This window comes from Aquarana catesbeiana, linkage group LG03 (assembly GCF_042186555.1).
Source record: "Aquarana catesbeiana isolate 2022-GZ linkage group LG03, ASM4218655v1, whole genome shotgun sequence".
NCBI classification, from domain to species: domain Eukaryota; kingdom Metazoa; phylum Chordata; class Amphibia; order Anura; family Ranidae; genus Aquarana; species Aquarana catesbeiana.
The window spans coordinates 681,456,878-681,463,696 of NC_133326.1; positions in this window are offsets into that span (position 1 = coordinate 681,456,878).

Genomic DNA, 6,819 nt, shown 5'->3' on the forward strand with positions numbered 1-6,819 from the left:
AGAGCACGAAGACAAGTGTGTCTTGCCTACAGTCAAGCATGGTGGTGGGATTGTCACGGTCTGGAGCTGCATGACTGCTGCCAGCACTGAGGACCTACAGTTCATTGAGGGACCCATTAATGCCAACATGTACTGTGACATACTGAAGCAGAGCATGATCCCCTCCCTTCGGAGACTGGGCCGCAGGGCAGTATTTTAACATGATAATGACCCCAAACACACCTCCAAGACGGCCACTGTCTTGCTAAAGAAGCTGAGGGTAAAGGTGATGGACTGGCCAAGCATGTCTCCAGACCTAAACCCTATTGAGCATCTGTGGGGCATCCTCAAATGGAAGGTGGAGGAGCGCAAGGTCTCTAAAATCCACCAGCTCCGTGATTTCATCATGGAGGAGTGGAAGAGATCTCCAGTGGCAACTTGTGAAGCTCTGGTAAACTCCATGCCCAAGAGGGTTAAGTCAGTGCTGGAAAATAATAGTGGCTAAACAAAATATTGACACTTTGGGTCAAATTTGGACATTTCCACTCTTCTAGGAGTGTACTCACTTTTGTTGCCGGCGGTTTAGAAATGAATGGCTGCGTGTTGAGTTATTTTGAGGGGACAGCAAATTTACACTGTTATACAAGCTGTACACTCACTACTTTACATTGTAGCAAAGTGTCATTTCTTCAGTGTTGTCACATGAAAAGATAGAATAAAATATTTACAAAAAATGTGAGGGATATACTCACTTTTGTGAGATACTGTATATATATATATATATATATATATCTATATATAGTCTGAATTTTTAATAAAAAAAGCAGTTTAACAGTTGACCTAAAGCCTCTGGCTGCGATAAATATACAAGCAGATGCCAATTATCTATTTATTGTCAATTTCCGAGGCTTTAAGACCAGAGATTCCATCTGACAGATGCTAAATTCCCGCTGGAAATAATAATGGATGACCCATGAGAAATGCCTGCAGAGACTCCTTTGTTTTAACACTTGCAGAAACACCTTTGATGGACTTGCTCTATATGTGATTTTGCTAGGTGCAGAGACAGTGAGCATAGAGTTAATTTTCCTCTGCAAATTTTATTGTCATTCCCTATAAATAACAAGAATCGGCATGCAACAACAAACTGGAAATATTGTTACCTGGTAAGTGTAGGACACTTTTTATGTTGCGTTACATCCAGGGAGCACATCATCAGTTTATTGCAGGTATTTATATAGCGCCAAAAATTTACAAACATAACAGTCCCTGTCCTTTAAGGAACTTACCATCTTAGGCCCCTACCTCCCATGCATATACACATACTAGGGTCAATTTAGACAGGAGCCAATTAACTGACCAGAATGTCTTGGGAGGAAACCCATGCAAACACAAGGCGAGCATGCAAACTCCATGCAGGTACAGTTCTGACCATGATTCAAACCAATTACCCCAGCGCTTCAAGGTAATTGTGCTAGCCATCAAGCCACTGTGCTGCCTATACCTGGTGTAGTAATTATGCATTTACTCATTTGAGTTTAATAATTTGTATAGTGCAGAGCCAGATGAGGTGAGTATACAGTAGAATTGAGTTAGTGTTTAGTTTATACTCTCTGGAGCATTTTTCAAATGTTTTTGTCCACATGTTAAGCCCGCATCTTTGGCTATAAAAATACTTTTTACCATAGCTCCCAGAAAATTATGTATTTTTCTGAAATCAGAGGCCCTGCAGAATAAAAAAATATGGTAGAAGCAATTTTTTATGTCATACAATATTGCTTATCAAATATATATTTTCAGAAAAAAAATACATTCAAATTAATTATATTGCACACAAACACAATTTAGTCCCCATGTTTTCTACATAAAAATGATTTGGTAGTATAGAGTAAGCAGATGCCAAATGTCAAGCCTCAAAACTGAATGTGTCCACAAAATGGAAAAAATGATGGTAGCCAAAAATTTCAATAGGCTTAAAATGCCTTGACAGCTCATCAGTTAAGAGTACAGCATAAATGAAGGGACCTAGAATTATTGCTCTCACTCCGATTTTCGCTGTGATGCATAACATGTGTAGTGCGATTTCCAATTATGTACATGTGCGTCCTCTATGCACAGCAATTGCATTTGCAGGTGGGTTTAGGGCGACAGGGTTGTCTTTATTTTTTTGTTATTTGTATTCATTTTATTACTTTTTTTACTTTTTTAACAGGGTTTTTAGGCAGGGACAGGGTTAAGTAGAACAGTTAATGAAGCTGTTCTGGAAATGACAGCTCTTCATCTAAGAGCATTATAAACATTCAAACCCGCAGCTTGTGGTTTTCACCTATATAAGATGTGCATTGATCGTGTAGTTTCATGGTGTCATTTGTTGCTCAGTACATAGTATATAGTGGAATAAATATTCAATTTCTAGTGTCAGTAGTTTCAGTTTGTACTCAAACATGAGGCATGTGGTATGGCAATGCACAGGTTTTTGCACGACCTCTGTCTGTAGATTGAGGACTGACACTTCCTGTGAAGAAACTACATATCCCACAATCACTGGTCTTTAAGTCTAGAGCTCTGCAGGTGAAAGCTACACAGTAATTAGATCTCACACCGACAGAAGCAGGCAGAGCCATTTGTGATACAGCTGTGTAACCAAGGGAAGAAGAGCAAGGTGCGCCAAAAACTAAGTGCAGCAGAAAATGCAACGAATGGTATACACACTTATATAAAGATCAATAGGCATATAACAGTTTAATACTGTGGTCACTTAGCGGAGGGTTCCCCTTAATATCCATACCAGACCTGAAGGGCCTGGTATGGATTTTGGGGGAACCCCCACACAATTTTTCTTTGAATTTTTGGTTCGAGGTTGCCCTTAATATTCATACCAGACCCAAAGGGCCTAGTAATGGACTGGGGGGGGGACCCATGCCGTTTTTTTCAATGAGTTTTATCTATATTGCCGGGAGTCGGGACCCGACAATTCTTTACAGCCACAATCAGTTTTAAATAACTTTTTTTCTTTAGAAATGTCACTTTGCTGTGGTTCTGTGCCACTTTACAGGCATACTATAGACACCCGCACGGCACGATATTTAAAGGAATATTTCATTTTTATTGTTTTACTTTAAGCATTATTAAAATCACTGCTCCCGAAAAAAACGTCCGTTTTTTACATTTTTTTTTGCATTGATACATGTTCCCTGGGGCAGGACCCAGTTCCCCAAACACTTTTTATGACAATAACTTGCATATAAGCCTTTAAAATGAGCACTTTTGGTTTTTCATGTTAGTGTCCCATAGACTTTAACAGGGTTCTGAGGCTTTCGAATTTGCCGCGAACACCATATAATGTTTGTTGTTCACCGAACGTCCGAACAGCCAAAGTTTGGCCCGAACTTATGCCCGGGCCAAACCGTTCGTCCATCCCTAATAGGGACAAGCTAGGTCAGCCTTTCTCCACCAGGGTTCCATGGAACCTTAGAGTTCCTCCAGAGGTTGCTAGGAGTTCCTTGAGTAAGAAGCCATTTCTGCCTCTCAGACAAGCTCCCATTGACACTAATGATCTTTTTATCTATTTGTAAGAGGGGATTTCTCCCACTAACCACAAATAGAAGGATTATTGTTCACCTTGACCACCCCACTAATGTACCATGAGTTATGATATAATATAATATAATATAATATAATATAATATAATATAATATAATATAATATAATATAATATCTAATAATTATAAGCCTGAGCTTGGGGATTTTTTTTTTAGTTTTTTAAATTTATAAATTTTTATTGGCTTTTCTTTACATAGTACAATTAACAAATTGTTAATAACATAAGGTATACTATACCCAAGGTATTAATCAAGTAAGAAGAAGAATATATAAATATAACTGACAATGAAATGTATCTCCTGAAAAAAATAGGGACATGTTAAATATGCTAAATTTATCAATCAAACAATTAGACCATAGATCTCCAAACTGCGGCCAGGGGCCCTGATGCAGCCCTTTGCTTGCTTTTATCTGGGCCTTGGGGCACTTTTTCATTCACTGACACCAATGAAGGGGCACACGTTCTACCAATGACACCAACAATGGGGCACAGTTCCTTCTAATGATGCCAACAATGGGGCCCAATGATGAGGCACAATTCCTCCCAATGACATCAATGATGGGGCACAATTCTTCCCTGTGACACCAAGGATGGGGTACAATTTCTCCCAATGACACAAATGATGGGGCACAATTCCCACCAATGACACCAATGATGGAGCACAATTCCTATAAATGACACCAACGGTGGGGCACAATTCCTCCCAATGACACTAACAATGGGGCATTGTTTACTCCAACTGATGCTGGGACATTTTCTACTCCCGATGGCCAATGTCCACCCCCCTAAAGTCTGAAGGACAGTAAACCGGCCCTTTGTTTAGAACGTTTGGAGACCCCTGAATTAGACTAAGATCTTGTTTAAACAAGAGATCAAATGGATCAGTGTACGTAACAGTAATTATGTAATATAATAAGTATCATTTTTATTGATTACCAATCAAATCACTAGGGTTCTCAAAATTTGTTCAAATTAAATAATAAAATAAATCAGAAGAGAAGAAAGAAAGAAAAGATAAGAAAGAAAGGTGTGGGCAAGACAAGGACAGTCAAGATTTTTCCTTCACAGATCTCTAGTATGTATAGATGAATATTGTAGCCAAGGTCGCCACGTATCTTCAAAATTATATAGGCCCTTATGTAAAATGCAGGTCATTTTATCATTGATCATGACCCATTTTGGAAGACACAATCAAATGTTAATACTGATTGATTCCAACAATGTGCAATGGTTATTCTAGCAGCCAGGATTACAGAGGAAATGTTTAGGGAAAACTTGTATCAAATTTTGGAAAAAGAGCAACTTCTAGGAACCTAATAAGATTTACTTTTGTAATTTCATGTATAAAGTCAAATACTTTGATTCAAAATTTACGTATTTTGGGAGATCGTCACCAAATGTGTACCAGAGAACCTTCTTGACCACAATTCCTAAAAAATTTAGAAAAGACTTGTCGATTCATTTTAGCTATTCTCAATGGGACCATGTACCATTGCAATGGTGTTTTGTAATTAGATTCCACTAAAGTCGTATTGATCGATATTTTAGAGAGATTATTGATTGTTTTTATACCAATCTGGGAGTTCACAAGAAAAGTTAAGATTGTTTTCCCATTGTTCTAGTAGTACAAGATTTTTCAAAGAGGGAGAATAGGAGTGGTCAATTCATTTTATTTTTCAAGAAGAATGTAATTAGGTTCTATCGAGATAGCTCTGAGGAAGGTAGTTGTAATTCAGTTATATAAGAATCCAGTGAATATAATTCATTCCCACATAAAAAGTTTTTCAAAAGTGATAAGCTCCTATTCTCCCACTACCAAAAAAGTTCAGAGGACAATCCAGGTACAAATTCAACACTATTAAAATTGTTTTGATTTATTGCAAATTATTTTAAGGGTCCCTCCATGTTAAAAAAAAGTCAATGGAGTCCGAGCTAAGTGAATGAATGCATGGATGTCAATCAGCAATGACACTACAAACTGCAGCAGCAACATGTTAGCCCATCATTACAAAGTAAGGCGAATGACACAAGAAATATGACTACATTAATAACTACTGTATTTATTGGCGTATAACACTCGCTTTTTCACCATGAAAATTGGGTGCAAATAGCATGTGCGTGTTATAAGCCAATACTTCAATTTTAGCTGCCTCGGAGGGGACAGGGAGGGGGGGGGGGACGAGCACCGTCAGATTACATACAGTGAGAATCGCCTGTTTACTTGGCGGCCTCTGTAATAGAAAGTCCCGTCTCCTGGGCCACCATTGGACCACTGTTCTGTCATAGGAGAGTCTCACTGTATGTAATCTGTCGGCGCTCGTCTCGCCCCCCTCCCTGTCCCCTCTAGGCTGCAGATGAGCATCGATCAGGCTGCACTGATGGCAATGGTGAGGCTGCTGCATTGATGGCACTGGTGAGGCTGCATTGATGGCACTTGTGAGGTTGCAGATGGGCATTGATCAGGCTGCATTGAGGCAATGGTGAGGCTGCAGATGGGCACTGACCCTTATTTTGCTTCAAAGTTCCTTATTTAAAAAATATTTTTTTTTCCCTGAAACGTCCCTCTTAAAATGAATGTGCGTGTTATACGCCTGTGCGTGTTATACGCCGATAAATAGGGTAGTTAAAACAACAAAATATTTGAAAGTGTAAAATGCCTTAAAAAATACCATCACATAGAGCTTAGGTATTACCCAAGAAGAATGCAGCCGGTAAAGCTGACCACCGAGCCTTATCCTAAGAACAATGAAGCATTGATGGGGTTGATTTACTAAAGGCAAATAGACTATCCACTCTGCAAGAGCAGTTGCTCCACGGCTTAGTAAATGAGGGGAGCCCTGCTGACTTCCATCATCCAATCAAGTGCAAGCTAAAATGCTGTTATTTTTATTTTCCTTGCACGAAAATGGGGTATTCTGTGCAAAGTGAAGCTTTACCTCATTTACTAAGTCTTGGGAAGTAGCACAGTTTATTCACCTTTAGTAAATCACCCCGATGTCTGTTGTGATGAGTGAATTTGCCCTGGTGTGATTCACCAAGGGTTTAATAAATCTTGCTCAAAGTTCAGCGAACCTAAAGGGGAGTCACAATGAAGTCTTTGAAGGTGAATCTTGTTAACTTCTGGCTATTTTTTAGAGCTAATAGAAAAACTACTGTAAAAAAAAATGCATGGAAAGCTGGTATCTGCCATTTGGAACATGTACTGGTACAAAAGAATAAAAAGATAAAAAAATAAA